The sequence below is a fragment of the Leptopilina boulardi genome, unplaced genomic scaffold, assembly GCF_019393585.1.
Source record: "Leptopilina boulardi isolate dan_hultmark-lab unplaced genomic scaffold, ZJU_Lbou_2.1 LbouV2_2, whole genome shotgun sequence".
NCBI classification, from domain to species: Eukaryota; Metazoa; Arthropoda; class Insecta; order Hymenoptera; family Figitidae; genus Leptopilina; species Leptopilina boulardi.
Window position 1 is genome coordinate 741,712 of NW_026137751.1, and position 17,383 is coordinate 759,094.

Genomic DNA, 17,383 nt, shown 5'->3' on the forward strand with positions numbered 1-17,383 from the left:
GTTAAAATACGCAAATACGCTTTGCATGACGAAGAGAAAACTAAATTTTTTTTTTAATTTGGGACCATTTTGAAAAAACTCACTTTTTTATAAACAATGTTCTTTTTGAACATTGTTAAAAAAAAATTTTTTTTTAAAAGAAGCTTGTCATGCAATAGCCAGTAAAAAAATTTTTTTTTTAAAAGAAGCTTGTCATGCAATAGCCAGTAAGATAAAGAAGATTGGTGGTAAATTTGAATAAAATCGGTTATAAATTGGCTGAGTTACCTTGCACGGCGCGCGAAAAAACACGTTTCGAGAAAAACGCGTATAAAGTTTCAGATACATAAAAGTAGTGCTTAACTATTGCTTTGAAGACGTTATGTATTCGAAAATAACTTTTGCACTAAAACAAAGATTTATTATCACTTTCTTATGGTGCTTGCTAATGACAATTAATAAAATTATATTAACAAGAAACCAAAGGAATAGAAGGATCTCGTGCTCATAGTTAACTGCATTTGGTAGCATCTGAAGTGATAAACTTATGATTACTATAGACATTCATACATCTAATTATAGATTAGTAATGTAGGATCATATTCTACATATAGTAAACTAATTATTAAAGCAAAAAAAATTGTAAAAAAAATTTTTCACATGAGTTTCCCCCCTCAAATTAATTACACAGAACCACAAAGAGAAATTGAGGTGGAGATGTTCTAAGTGTAGGTGACCTTTATGTTTTTGGGGTCACTGATTACGAAGCCGGTGTCCGTATGACCCCATCACGTCAGCCTCAAGATCAACACAAGGTCAAATACCTTAATTTGATATATTTAATTTTTTGACCCCAGATTCAAAAAGAGTGGAAAATTTTACGTCAAGATACGATTTGGCTTTTTTTAAACTAACATTTCAAGGTCATTTCAAGGTCATTTAGAGGTCAAATTCTTCTTTTAATCTCTGGGCGGGAATTTTAGGTCCTAGAACAGTTGCTTCTTATACTTTTGGGGTCGCTGATTACGATTCCGGTGTCCGTGTGACGTCATCAGGTCAGCATCAAGGTCAACTCAAGATCAAACACCCTAATTTGAAATATATAATTTTTTTGACCCCGGATTCAGAAAGAGCGGAAATGACCTTGAAATGTTAGTTGAAAAAAGGGTCAAAACGTATCCGTACATAAAATTTTCCGCTCTTTCTGAATTCGAAGTCAAAAAAATTAAATATTTCAAATTAGGGTGTTTGACCTTGATGCTGACCTGATGACGTCATACGGACACCGGCATCGTAATCAGCGACCCCAAAAACATGAGAAGCAACTGTTCTAGGACTGATTTCAGGCTAAAATTCCGGCCGAGAGATTAAAAGAAGAATTTGACCCCTAGATGACCTTGAAATGTTCGTTTAAAAAAAAGTCAATACGTATCTGGACGTAAAATTTTCCGCTTTTTCTGAATCCGGGGTCAAAAAAATTAAATATTTCAAATTAAGGTATTTGCGTTGTGTTGACCTTGAGGCTGACGTGATGGGGTCAAACGGACACCAGCATCGTAATCAGTGATCCCAAAAAAATAAAGGTCACCCACGCTTAGAACATGCCCACTAAATATATTTTTTAATTTAGTTGTAATTTAATTATAACACCGTCAGACACGATTTTTCACACACGAAAAAATCAATGATTTTCAGAAACTAGGACCAAAAAAAAGATACCAGTGTCTGGCCGTTTTGCTAGATCAGGTCATTTTCTGCTTTTAGGGGTAAAAACAACCCTTAAATGAAAGGTGATGGGAAATCTTGTACAAATTAATAATTTTTTATGAAACCTGGTATCTCAGGGTTTTCAGGGTCGCTGATTACGAATCTGATGTCATATTTTCAAAATTCAAAATGGCGGATCCAATATGGCGGTCAAAATTTATAAATAATAACACAGGCACACAAAAAGTAAAAAGCTGTTTGGCCGAGACACTACACTAGTCTATTTCCATGTATTTTTTCATGCTGAATCCGAATCCAAAGTCAGAATTATCAGATTGGCTTTTATTTTTGAGATAAACTCAAAAAACTGCTCAGAAAGAAAAATAAAATCAAAAAGTTAAAAAAAATTTGAATGTCACTGCGATAGTGTAATTCCATGTATTTTTTGTCGCTGAATCCGAATCCAAAGTCAGAATTATTAGATTTGCTCAAATTTTTGAGATAATTGCAAAAAAACCCAAGTAACAAAAAACTCAAAATACTCAAAATCAGTTTTTTGGAATTATCTTCAAAATTTGAGCCAATCTGTCAATTCTGACTTCGAATTTAGATTCAGCGTGAAAAAATACATGAAAATGTACTATCGTAGTGTTTCGTCAAAAAAAATTATCTGTGCCCCTAATTCAGAATTTTTATCAGTTTTTGGCGATTTTAGCTCAAAGAAATTTTTTTTTGCCGAAACATTACGATAGTCCATTTTCATGTATTTTTTCACGCTGAATTCGAATTCGAAGTCAGAATTGACAGATAGGCTCAAATTTTGAAGAATATTCCAAAAAACTGATTTTGAATATTTTGAGTTTTTTGTTACTTACCTTTTATTGCAATTATCTCAAAAATTTGAGCAAATCTAACATTTCTGACTTTGGATTCAGATTCGGCGTGAAAAAATACATGAAAATAGACTAGTGTAGTGTCTCGGCCAAACCACATTTTACTTTTTGTGTGCCTGTGTAATTATTGTTTATAAAACTTGGTATCTAGGGGTTTTTAAGGTCGCTGAGTACGAATCTGAAGTCAGATTTTTAAAATTCAAAATGGCAGATTCAATATGGCGTTTCAAATTTATAAAAGTTCGTCGAATTCACTTGAAACTTGTTACTTGAAGGTTTTTGGGGTTGCTGATTACAAATTTGATGTCGGGTTTTCAAAATTCAAAATGGCGGATCCAATATGGTGGTCGAAATTTATAAATGTTATTAATTTTTTATAAAACTTCGTATCTCTGGGTTTTTGGGGTCGCTGAGTACGCATCTGAAGGTAGATTTTTAAAATTCAAAATAGATCTAATAATGTAGAAGATTAGAAAACAATATATAAAAAATAAAAATTTCCATATATGTGTTTTTTGTATATTAGACAAAGTTAAAACAAATGACAGTTGTTTATATGTTCGTTTTCAGTTGCATAGTTACGGAAAATAGTACATAAAACAAATGACAATTGTAGACTTTTTTACTTTGCACAGCAGTTTTAAACAATCACTTCACATCTTTAAATTTATCTTACTTGAGCTTATTACTGTTATCTAATAAAAATATTCTTACTTACTACAAAGCCTGTTTTGTCATTAAAAAAGTGTCCAATATACAAAAAACACATATGTGGAAATTTTTATTTTTTATATATTGTTTTCTAATCTTCTACATTATTAGATCTATTTTGAATTTTAAAAATCTACCTTCAGATGCGTACTCAGCGACCCCAAAAACCCAGAGATACGAAGTTTTATAAAAAATTAATAACATTTATAAATTTCGACCACCATATTGGATCCGCCATTTTGAATTTTGAAAACCCGACATCAAATTTGTAATCAGCAACCTCAAAAGCCCCTAGGTACCAATTTTCTTTTAAATCCATCAATTTTTAAAAAAATTTGTCCAACATTTTGGATTTGCCATTTTGAATTTTGAAAATCTGATTGCAGGTTCGTAATCAGCGACCCTAAAACCCCCTAGATACCAAGTTTCATATAAATCTATTAATTTTTTAAAAAATTCGTAAATGACCAAAAATCTGACACGTTTTTTGAGGTTAGGAGAAAATCTAGGCGTGCTGTACCAAAACGGACACCCGATTCGTGATCAGCGGCCCAAAATACATGGGGGTAGTGTACTGTAGTCTGCCACACATTGCACTTTTTTGTGGGGCTGTGTAATTATCAATAAAGTTACAAAAAAATATTTATTTTCTGCCTACGCCTATAAGTTGATAATAGATTCCAAATACCAAAACATGAATGTCGTTTGTAATTTGTGTTTAGAATAAATGTCGCAAATACTGTTAGTCAGTTTTTACGTAAAAATTTAATTATCTTTTCGAGAAAGAAAAATATTTTAAAATTATAAGTGATTCTAGTTCGGATGAAGAGAATAGTAATTTCAAAATAAACTGTGCATCTGAAATTGATGAAGATGATTTTGAGAAAGAATATCAGTCTAAAAAGAATCAAAGCAAAAATAAAAAAGAAAACTAAATTCGTAGAAATGATCATCAAAGTTCAAAAACATATATCCAAAACCCTTCAAAGAACCGGTGGGACCATTTTATGATTTACATGTTGGGAGTAAATTAAAATTTCATTTTTACTATTATTTAATTTTAAATTTTTTGTTTATTATAATTGTCTAATGTAAGTAAAGAAGAAAAAGTTTCTCTATTTACCTTTTATGATTTGACATTGTCCAGATTTTGAGGTTATAATAAAAAATGGATTTTTAGATTTTTTCTTCTACATATCCTTAAATATTTCTTACAATGGCACACAAGTGCATTATTATTACTCACAAAATACTTTTAATTCGTTTGTTTCTGTTAATTTATACAATTAAAGATATTATATTACTACTCGGGTGTTGAGTGTGTTTAGAACGATTACAGCCCTGAGCTTTAGTCACTAACACTCATGTATTACACGTCAGTGAGGTGGTCACGTGGTTGCGTTCACATAGTAGGGATTTTCTACTGTAGGCAAAGGGTTAAAAAGATATTTAACTAAAGATTTTTCGCTAGAACACAAACCATTTTTGGTAGAGTAGCCCCTTCACAGTCGAGACCCAAATCTCATAAGTGGGCTCAAAATGTCACCAACATTTTTAAAAACTGAAATTTGCGCAATCAAGTATACTATTGTATTTGAGGTCGCTGATTACGAATCTTCCATCAGATTTTGAAAATTCAAAATGGCGGATCCAATATGGCGGACAACTTTTTTAAAATTTGATCGGTTTCGTTTGAAACTTGATACTCGGGGGTTTTTGGCGTCGCTGATTACGAATCCGATGTCAGTTTTTCAAAATTTAAAATGGCGGATCCAATATGGCAGACGACACAGAAACAACGCAATGACGAAAACAATTGACAGTCAATCGCCTTCAACGAAAAAGACAGTGACAGTACTGTACAGACAATAACAAACGGGAATCGAGACTGTAAAAAACAATTGGTAATCGATTTAGTAAAACAGAGATGAGACAATTTTTGAAAGTGAAAAGAAGCATAAAAATAACACATTCGACACAGAAACAACGCAATGACGAAAACAATTGACAGTCAATCGCCTTCAACGAAAATGACAGTGACAGTACTGTACAGACAATAACAAACGGGAATCGAGACGTTAAAAAAGAATCCGCCATTTTGAATTTTCAAAATTTTGGAAAACTGGCATCGGATTTGTAATCCGCGACACCGAAAACCCCCGAGTAATAAGTTTCAAGCGAAACCGATCAAATTTTGAAAAAGTCGTCCGCAATATTGGATCCGCCATTTTAAATTTTAAAAATTTTTAAAAACTGACTTCGGATTCGTAATCAGCAACCCCGAAAACCCCCGAGTAACAAGTTTCAAGCGAATCCGATGAATTTTTTAAAAAGTCGTCCGCCATATTGGATCCGAAATTTTGAATAACTGACATCGGATTCGTAATCAGCGACCCCGAAAACCCCCGAGTAACAAGTTTCAAGCGAATCGCATCAAATTTTGAAAAAGTCGTCCACCATATTGGATCCGCCATTTTGAATTTTAAAAAACTGATATCAGATTCGTAATCAGAAACCCCGAAAACCCCCGAGTAACAAGTTTCAAGCGAATCCGATGAATTTTTTAAAAAGTCGTCCGCCATATTGGATCCGAAATTTTGAATAACTGACATCGGATTCGTAATCAGCGACCCCGAAAACCCCCGAGTAACAAGTTTCAAGCGAATCGCATCAAATTTTGAAAAAGTCGTCCACCATATTGGATCCGCCATTTTGAATTTTAAAAAACTGATATCAGATTCGTAATCAGAAACCCCGAAAACCCCCGAGTAACAATTTTGGGACAAATATGTCTGTTTATATAGCCACAAATCTGCTTGCGTGTATACACGTCATCGACAGTTTGAGCCCACTTATGCCATGACGTGTATACACGTCATCGACTGTGAAGGGGGTAGTAAAAGTTAAAAAATTTTAGCCATATAAAAAACGGTCTGACAACTTTTATATTCGAATCGCGTGGACCCTCATTTATAACATATAAACAACTGGAATTGCGCGTCCCAATTCTGAATCTCGATCGACGCTCAAACGCACGCTCTATTGGGTAGTACGCTCAATTTATATTTAAATATATTGTAGTAAAATTAATATTGAACAAATCTTATGTATTTGGATCATCTCTATATTTTAAAAAAGCATAATTTTCAACATATATATAATTATATCATTTTTGATAGCGTTATGAAATATAATATAAACAAAAAATATTCAAATTTAAAAAACCTAAATGTCTAATACAAGAGAAACGCAATGAGGTGACCTCCTTGATTTTAACAGTCTATTGAATGAAAAATGTTATAATTTTAATATAAAATGAGTGCCCCTAACTTAAAGAAAATAATAAGTCTAAAAAAATCATATAAAGGTTGAGTGCTAAATATTAACAGTTACCTACATTAAATTTTATAGATAAATGAGAAATTTCCTTCCATGTGTATATTTTGATGAGAAGTGAAATTTTCAGTGGAAGATAAAAAACAAAAAAACAAATTTATGTTATTTTGTCAATTTGCGACGTTTCAATGGTTTGGTTTACCATCTTCTTCCGGCTAATTCATTTAACAAAACAACAAATAAATAAATACATAAATTAAAAAACTAATTAATAATAATACCTGAATATTTAAAATAATATTACATTGCAAATAGTCAATGTTAAATGCTTAGTTGTCAAAATTATTAAACGACATAACATTCATTCCATTCCGATTGTTAATAAAAAATGTAAAATATGTAGTATAACTCGGTAAAAATCAAACCGAGAAGTATCAAGAATCGAATGTAGTTTACAAATTAAATTGTAAGAATTGCCCTGCAAATTGTATTGGCCAGACAAAATTCTCATTGAACACACGTATCAATGAACATAAAAATAACAAAAACGATAAATCTGTGGTTCGTGCACATCAACTAAATTGTGATCATGACTTCGATTGGAAGAATACCATTATACAAGATCGTAAAAAAATGATAAAAAACGCTTTATTTCCTAAATGTTTCATATTTTAAGTAACGATTCTACAATTAATAAGAAGGCGGATATTTGTTTTCATAATAGAGCGTATATCCCTCTTATCAGAAGATTAAATTCCAGGTATTATTATTTATTTGGGTTTTTTAATTTTCATGTGTTTAATTATGTGTATTTATTAATTTGTTTCCATTTTAAAGCTAGTGTAAATACCTAACTTTTGGTAAAGAAACTAGACTTTTATTTTAAAATAGAAGAATTATGAAAGAATTTCAAAAGGTAGTGTTTTCGGACCAAATAAAATTTAACCCCGGTTGCGTGCAGCACTTCCAAAAATTAATTAAAAATGTAAAAATATGAAGAAATACAAATATAAAAGTAAATTTTTATATTATTTATTTAACATAAAAACCTTTAACATTTATAGATTATATATATTAGAGTGGTCCTTAAAAAACAAATTTTCGAATTTTAAAGTTCGTAACCCCTCATTTTGTTAAGCATGGAAAAATAAGAGACACGTATTTTTTTTTTTTTTAAATTAATATTTAATGGTGCCTCATCGCACTTGAATTTTTACATGCATTTTGCATGGGGAAAAAACGTTTTTTCGTAGATTTGCTATGAAATGATGAAAAATGAATATTTTTTTATCGGACCACTTTGTTTTTCTTCATTTATGTTCAAAGAATAAGATCCAATAATTTATTTATTAATTTTTAATAACAAATATTTTTTAAACTGACCCTAAAAACCCTCAAAAAATGCAAAATCAGGGAAAAATTGTTAAAAAATGTTTATTAATATTTTTTATAGTCTTTTTTGCAAGATTTTTTATTTACAAATTGAACAAATACTATTAATCGTATTTTTCAATAATTTGCAATTTGTTTAAACAATATATTGTTGTTACTGTAAAATTGTTGTTAAAAATATCTGGAAAATGATGTTTTTTTTAATTTTATAACTTTTATTGACATGAACTGCAATAAATAACAGTTTATTTAAAAAAATGTCAACAAAAATTGTTTAAACAAATTATTTTTGTTATTTTAAAACTAGTGTTTAAATGTATCTACAAATTTGCTCTTCCCCCTTAATTTTGTAAGTAGTTCTGCTGTTTACAATTGCAATAGTATCTTAAATTTCAAACTTCATTTTCGACAATTGTTTAAACAATTTAATTTTTTAATCAATTAAATACTTTTATATTTTCTAAAATACATACAGTGCGAATTATTAACTGCGGCCCAGCCTAATTCTGACAGTATAGTTTTATTTATAATGTTGCAAGTCGATGTGCTACCTGAACAAACCCGTCTAAACTTGTCGTAGCACATCGACTTGCAACATTATAAATAAAACTATACTGTCAGAATTAGGCTGGGCCGCAGTTAATAATTCGCACTGTATGTATTTTAGAAAATCTAAAAGTATTAAATTGATTAAAAAATTAAATTGTTTAAACAATTGTCGAAAATGAAGTTTGAAATTTAAGATAATATTGCAATTGTAAACAGCAGAACTACTTGCAAAATTAAGGGGGAAGAGCAACTTTGTAGATACATTTAAACACTAGTTTTAAAATAACAAAAATAATTTGTTTAAACAATTTTTGTTGACATTTTTTTAAATAAACTGTTATTTATTGCAGTTCATGTCAATAAAAGTTATAAAATTAAAAAAAAATCATTTTCCAGATATTTTTAACAACAATTTTACAGTAACAACAATATATTGTTTAAACAAATTGCAAATTATTGAAAAATACGATTAATAGTATTTGTTCAATTTGTAAATAAAAAATCTTGCAAAAAAGACTATAAAAAATATTAATAAACATTTTTTAACGATTTTTCCCTGATTTTGCATTTTTTGAGGGTTTTTAGGAGCTGTTTAAAAAATATTTGTTATTAAAAATTCATAAATAAATTATTGGATCTTATTCTTTGAACATAAATGAAGAAAAACAAAGTGGTCCGATAAAAAAATATTCATTTTTCATCATTTCATAGCAAATCTACGAAAAAACGTTTTATCCCCATGCAAAATGCATGTAAAAATTCAAGTGCGATGAGGCACCATTAAATATTAATTTAAAAAAAAAAAAAAAATACGTGTCTCTTATTTTTCCATGCTTAACAAAATGAGGGGTTACGAACTTTAAAATTCGAAAATTTGTTTTTTAAGGACCACCCTAATATATATATGAGGCAAAGTTCCTGAAATGTCCGAACAAAAAATTAAAAGTTCTTAAATTTAATCCATACTTTTCAAAAATGTTGTCATTGTTAGTGAAAGTGTAAAAATCAATTATTATTGAATTTGATAAAATAGTTTTTGAATTACGTTTTTAATTTTTGACTTTAAAAAAAAAATTTTTCAATGTACAATATTTATAAGTAGAATGCATAAAAGTTAACATATATATAACGATTTTGAAAGCTATTTTGACGGGCTACACGGTAGTGATAATGTTACAAACGAGAAAATTATACTAAAATGACATTGTCAATTTTGAGGTTAGAGGAGGCACCAAGCTGCTAGAATTTTAAGTTAACCGAAAGTGTGTAAGGAAAAGGTGCTTAAAACTCTGTTTATTTTTAAGTGGGATCATTTATCCTTCTTTTTTTATAATAAAAAAACGTTCCGCCAAGCCACTTTGTGTAGAAAAAGAAAATGGAAAATTGAAACTAATTGTTACGAAAGTAGAATAAGAAAAGACTTAGAAATTTCATTAATCATTATTTATCAAAATTAAATTTAAGGAATACAACAAATTAATTTTAGGAACGATACTTATTCTGCTTACGGTAGGTGTCTCTTAATTACCGCTGCACGTCGTCTACGCACGGGTTTTACGACGTCGTCCAACGGGCGAACTAAGATCTGTAACTTTTCTCTCTCTGTGGATCCACCAATTTTAGGACGACTCAGGCACTTGCATGCGGAATGGCTGGTTTGGAAAACAAAAATCACAGCTGTAGCATGGAAATAACAACTGTACTTTTCACCAAAAATGGCCTCCACGCGACTCCGCCGATTTAGAGAATTCAAAAGAAAACATTTTTTTTTATCTCTCTTTTTTTCGTCCACCCAAGTTTACTTAGTATAAAGTTTTAACATGGACTCGACGCGCGGACGGGCTAAGTCGCGGCGTTTCCAAGCTTAAAGAACTCTTACCAAGCTAAAGCCAGGAGAAGTGTTTGTTAATATTCGAGGAAAGTTGTACTGCCCCTATTAAAATTTTTTTTAACATGCCTTTAGTCCTAGCCTAGGTGGGATATTTTATGGTTTTTGGGGTAATAAGGATGGAAGTAGGGAAAAAACAAGGCCCATTGGACAGTATATTTGGCTGTCATGCTTCTTAATATCACGATGGTCTCCGTGAGAACGGAAATATCAAAAGTAATTTGATATTTTTCTGGAAATATTATTTATATATGAGGCATTCTTTGTCAACGCGGCCTCTCGCCCAAATTCTCTTCATTTTAAATTCATGTTTAATGGCTTAAATTTTAGTTAAAGGAATATACTTTTGAAATCTGAGTGGCATATATCCAAAAACAAAATATAGGATCCAATATAAAGGTTATTCTTTAAATTTACCAATAAAAAGTTACTCTAATTCATTTTGAACAATCCAAAAAGTAATGTTTGAGGCCTTTTTAGCCCTTTGTATTTGGAAATACGCCACTCAGATTTCAAAAGTATATTCCTTTAACTAAAATTTAAGCCATTAAACATGAATTTAAAATGAAAAGAATTTGTGCGAGAGGGGGGTGTCGGTTTTGACAAAGAATGCCTCATATATATAATATTATTTTTTTTTTAAATATATATATTTTACGTTAATGTTTTTTTGTTGACTATAAATAGTAAGTCACAATTGTAATGTTAAGTTTAATTACAATTGTGACCCACCCACAGTCACAAACATTAGTATAATCCTGTGTTAGTGCCAATTACAGGGGTATTTTCTATATTAGGTACACATGTAATTCACACTCCTCCGGCATTTTATTGCGAACGGGGAGTTCCAATAAAATGTTTAAACTAATTGAAAATCAGGTTTCAATTTTCATAGTGCGCCTTCAACGGGTGTTTTTTTACCAGGCTGGAATTCAGACGCGCGTGCGTTTGTTTTTAAATGCCGTAGTTTCTAGGGTTGTAGTTCCAGGGGAGGGGTGAGGGGATCTCGGTAAGACAGATAAGGCGGCGAGTAAAGGCATGCGGAGTTGCATCATTACATAGAGGTGCGTGTGTGTGTTACCGTAGCACGAAGAACTCATGGTTGTGTTGATACTCGTAAACCGGGAGCCCGTGTTTGTTGGTTTTCTTTAATTTTCAACCCAATATTTGTTTCGACACTACTTGAAATTCCGCCACATCGCTTTATTATTTAGATTTAAATGTTTGTAACGCCACCGTTTAAATCCCCTTAATTATTAAATGTCTACACATTTAATGGATAAAATCATTAAACTTAAACTAGTTTTAAAATTAATTACAACCTAGACGAATATTAAAGGAAAACATTCCTTCCATCAAATCATGCCAGTTCTCTTGAGGTACAGGCAAGCGCTTTTACGAGCTGCTTATCTGCTGTTGGTGGTTCATATTTCATTGCCGTTAGCCTAATCACCGAGCAACAGAACAAGAAAAGAAAAGCGGGAGACAAAACGAAATTAACATTTGACAAGGAAATGATTATTAAATACACAAAATCATATATAGTTATTTATAATAATTCATATAATCACCTGCAACCCACAACCATTCAACATTATATAAATATACAATACATACAAAATTTTATTAAATTTAATTTTGGTGTTACAATCTGAAATCGTGACAATCTACCGTGAAAATTTCGCTTTTGCCCCAAAAACTCATTGCGCTTGACTGCGTCTTATTGTGGTATTATGTAGCGCAATTTCCTTCCGACCTACGTGTTACACGTAAAAAATTTTTTTTTTATAATATCTAAGATTATATAATATCTAATATCCAATATTATTTTATAATTTCAGGGTTTTTCTTTATTTTTTTTACTCATAGCATGAATCATATTTGTTTGTGTAAATTTCCTACAGATAAATATGAATCCTGTCACATTTCATAATTTTCAGGAAAACAAATCAAATTTTATTATTATTATTTTTTTTACGGAGTCTTATCCCTACCAACAAGACAAGTGCAGTTAGTAATTATTCCTTATAATTACGATTGATTACATTTGTTCACTTATTTAATAAATAGTACCTTTATTATGACGTAGCGATAGAGTTCAAACTTATAGGAACGGCAAGAAGAAACTAATTTCATATATTATTTTGCCAATTTTAAATTCTATATTGTGGTCGAAATCTTTTCCCCGAATTAATTTATTTAAAATGGCAAGACACTTGATATCATAATAAAATGTACTTCTTATTCAGATGTAATCTTTTTTCGTTTAAAAAAACTTCTTCTTTTTTTTATTTTTGTTTGTTCCGTGTGGAAAATAGTAATTATTGACAGATTTTATAACAATTCATCTTTTGTTATCTGCTTCTTACAGACGCCATATTTGGTTCTCAAGAATCTTTACCCCGATGTATTTTCTTTACATTATTTGTACACCGAAAAAAATAAGTTCTTAATTTTAGAAGATTCCTCTTCTTTTGATGCAATTTTTTTTCTTATGTATGGGCACTAAAGTATTCATATCCAATTGAGAGGATTTTCCTCTTCTATATTTTGAGAGGAATAATCTCAAATAAAGAGATATTCATCTTGTTTCAATCCTACGTCAAGTTCAGAAATGTCAATCTTCTTTATTTAATTAGAAGAAATTATATTGGTTAGTTCACCCTATAAACTTTGTTTATAGGGAAAGAAATCATTTTAGAGAACGAAATATGGCAAGATGAAAATACTAAAATTTTTTAGTGTAAGAAAAATACATTTAACTTAGGTTAATTTTAAAATAAACTGAATAGTATGCAAGTAAAAAAGTTTATGAATTAATTATAAAATAATTTGTATTTACTTCTTTCCAAAAAATCGAAAAAGTAATTCATAAACATTCCTAAAAATAAAAATATGGAAGAGAAAAATTCATTCTTATCTTTATTTATATAAAAATGAATATATATTTTTAAATAATATTTATAGATTATGATGCTGAAAAAATTTAATTCTAACTGGAATATTACAAAATTCTAATTATAGAAAGAATAGAGGTTAAAAACATTGACATTAATTTATTATGATAACATTATTAATTGTAAGTACTTAATATTATTTTCAAAATTACAGATGTAATTTGTTAGTCCCACTTCACATAGAAGGTTTCTTAGTGCGATGTCCATTATTTACTTTTTTAACTGTCACTTTTCGAACAGTTTGAAAATGTGCGTAAAGAAACAAAAAAACTATGATTCTAGAGGAATAATATCAGTTATAGAAAGAAAAATCTCAATTGGAAAAGAATACTTTCAATCGAAAAAGAAAGATTAAAAGTAATCATCTAACCAAAATGTTCTTAAATTAAAGAAGAGAATCTTCTATTTTTTAGATGAATATTCATATATTGAAAATAAAATGTAAAAGTAAAAGTTGAGAGGAATTATCTTCTCATTTTAAGATTTTATTTTATTTTCGGTGTACCATGGCAGTTTCCGTTGGGGTTTAGGAATGCTGTGATACGGTGCAGTCTTATGACTAATGTATGGGCCCTTGTTGCCCCTGGTGTATCAGCACATTGCATCCGCAACTTAGTTGCTCTGTGGCAGTTATCGGAATAGTTTGTCCACTGCACGGTCAGAATTTTTTTTGCCCCTCCCTCTTATTATTACTTTTTTCAAATTTGTGAATTTGTGAAGTGGAGAAGAAAAAAAGTTCTTTTTTTTAATGATGTCGGAACAAATTATTGAAAAAGTTTTGCTCAAATTGGAAAGTTCGCGAAATTACCTAGTGAGAAGTTATTGCGAGATAGAGGAGGATGAAATTTCGATGGAAAATAGCGAATCGACCTTCTCTAATGGGGACGCAAATGAGAGGGCCCAGAAGATACGCATTCTGATTCCGGGGGAAAGATTCGCTCGACTCAGAGCGTACCTCCTGGGTCGTGTGTATGGCGTTTCTCCGACGGAGGACGGTGGTGCTGAGAATATCGTAGCAGGCCCTTCTTTTCCTCGATGCCTGCTGTGAAGGGTGCGATTGACATGTCAACTTCTGTGGAGTTAAGTCCAAGATTAAAAAAACTTTTAGGGTTTTGAGAAAATAGAACGACCCTGACCGCAAAGCAATTGTGGGAGATATTATTATTATTATTTATATACATATAAAATATTTTTATTTTTTTTTTCAAAATTGAATTTATTATAAAACAAGAGAAAAAAAACAGGAAGAAAAAAATTAACGGAATTACTTTACAAAATTAACTATTTTTAGCAAATTTTATCCAGTTCTTCTAAATTAATTATTTAAATCGTTTTTCTTTTAATTAAAAAAAATTGGGTTAAAATTTATTAAGCTTTGAGCAAGAGGAAAATATTTCTTGATTAAAATTTGTGTATAATGAAATATTCGTTAAAATTCAGAGTTCGAATAAAAAAAAATTTCTTTTTTCCGTTTCTTTTTACTTATCATGTTGAATTCTGTTGCCCACAGCAAAAGCCACTTCACCTAATCTTTATCAAAAGAACTATTTGTCACAGTTTTAATTCAAATTAATCCCTTTTCAAATTTTTAACTACACGGAGAAAACCAGAGTGATAAATTTTCCTCAGTTAAACTCTACTATATATATTATATATATTTTTTATTTCTTTTCTTCTTCTCCTTTTTTTTAATTTATCCGTGATAAAACAAAACAAAATGTATTTCTTTTTAGCTTTTCTGTAAGATTCGGGAATTGGGTTATTGGGCGACTGTAAGATAATGAAATTATTTTCTCAGAAACACATTTGACGTTGAATTTATTATATTAACTATTACTGAATTATTATAAAACTAAAATTAAAGTAAATTAAAATTAATTAATCGTAAATTTCGCTATTACTTATAAACTCTTGGTCGAGTGCAACATTAATTGCCCAGAAAAAGAACTACTGTTGAAAATAAAGTTATTCCTAGTGTTTTCTTTTGTTGTAGAAAAACTTCCAAAATCCAGCGGGAGTCCCTAGGAATCTTTGCATTTTGAATTTCATTCAAGGAGCCTGGAACGGAAAGGAGGGAACCGCCACGCGGTAATGGACCTTCATATTTCAGTTGATTATAACAGGGAATTGTCAATGTTACAAATAATTTAATGAAATCTTTTACTGGGTAAGTGTGGGCCCCGATATGCGCATTAAATATTTTTTTTTCTTTAGGTCCTTGCAATTTCTTCCAAGGGTACCTTTAGAAGAGGGTTACCAACCCTTTTACAAGGCTCTGCGGTTGTCCTTAGAACAAACTTTTTATCGTACGTCGAAAGGGGAACCACAATGTTACGCCAATTGGCAAGTGGTAAGTTATGTTCTTTTATTCAATTTGATAAAATGATAAATATTGTTTTAATGTGTTTCGTTTTGATAATTTTGTCTTAAACCTCCCTTTTAATTATATACATTCATACATACCATTTTTTTCAGACTTTTGCGGTTGACCAGGATGAGGCTTGGGAAGATGTTGGCAAGGAAGGACTTATAAGAGACGAGGATACAATAAAATCAAAGGAGGGAATAGTTGAAGACGAAGATTGGTGGTAGCGGCACGTTATAAACCCCTGCCCTCTTTTCTTCTTCTCTTTTTTTAGAAGCAACCTTTTCTCCTTTATAACCTCTTTTTTATTATCTCAACAAACAAAATGAAGTCAGAGGAATTGTAATAATTATAAGAATTATAAAAATAAACTAAGAATAGAAAATCTGAACAGAAGTGGAATACCCTCATTATGACGTATACTTTATTAATACGAAACGAGATAAATACTTCCATTGACACATCAGCTTAATTTTTCTCTCTCTTCTTTTTTAAAAATAGTAAAATACTTCTTGCCCTTCCGGTAGTTAATCTCCAAAAAAAATGCATATTTCTATTCGCCTTATACAACTTACGCAAAATAACAGTGTGAACAATATTAATTCGGCTTTCCCCGTATGAAATATATACGTGCAATATTCTCTTCTTTTGCAATGGAACAAGGTCTTTATTATTTATCAAAGAGGAGAAAAAAAATTTTTTAATATTATTACTTAGTTGTCAAAAGTAAGAAAATCATATTAAGAACAAATATTATGCTAACTTAGTACTTAACAGATAAATAGCTCTGTTGAGCAAAATAAGAAAAGAATTGAAAACCTTAGTTATGCCGGTTATAGGCGCTGGATCGGCAATCGCAGCAACCTCTTCGGTGGAAACGTTAGCATTGCAGCAACAGGTCCGTCAATCTTGCCAAGAAATCGATCGATCGTAGTAGTCAATTTTCGATTTTTCCTTCGCTTTGATCAAGCGCTCAGCTGCTTGATCATCATTTAGAAATGATTTTAGGACGTAACTCAATAGGGGGTACTTCAATTTTTCCGTGGCATAAGGTGATGGTTACGACGCCACCGCGGAAAATTCCTGTTACAAGTTCTGACATTTTACTTTGGATCAGAGCGCCCAGCAGGTCTCCAGTATTTTCCATTTGACAAGATCTTTGTTTGTCATTTTCGAGGGCGATTTTTAGATTTATTCAGTCCCGTGATCACGTTATTCCAGTTTACTTCGTTATAGTGACGTAGTTTCAGGATGACGGCATAAACCTTATATTTACCGCAGGGGGTAACGTAAATCTGTCCCTTGATGGGCTTGTTATCGTGAATATCCCGGAGGTCAATTTTTTCAGTAGCAATCAAAAGCTTAGAAATTAAGTCCACGAGCTAACAGTCTTCTGAGATGAAATGAGCATAATTGTCACGTTTGTATGTATGACTAAACGAGGTTTGTCGTTCACTGAGGTAGTCGGTACCTTTGGCACCTTCTCCTCCTTACTCGAGGATTCAGTAGAGGAAAGGGGAAACAGGAGATCACAACAGGGAAACTTAATGTCTATGAATGAAGAGGCACTTTACACTATTTTCACTATCTTACGGTTGAATTCGAC

General features: G+C 30.9%; 1 protein-coding gene and 1 long non-coding RNA gene across 2 annotated transcripts in view; both read left to right on the forward strand.

Moving 5' to 3' along the window:
• Nucleotides 1-17,383, forward strand: part of LOC127278228 (furin-like protease 1, isoforms 1/1-X/2) — a 780,368-nt gene that overhangs the window by 702,631 nt on the left and 60,354 nt on the right. The window lies entirely within an intron of this gene.
• Nucleotides 7,094-16,271, forward strand: LOC127278222 (uncharacterized). The gene is made up of 4 exons (XR_007842462.1): nucleotides 7,094-7,386; nucleotides 15,406-15,500; nucleotides 15,627-15,762; nucleotides 15,888-16,271. It is a non-coding gene; the product is annotated as an uncharacterized LOC127278222 (long non-coding RNA).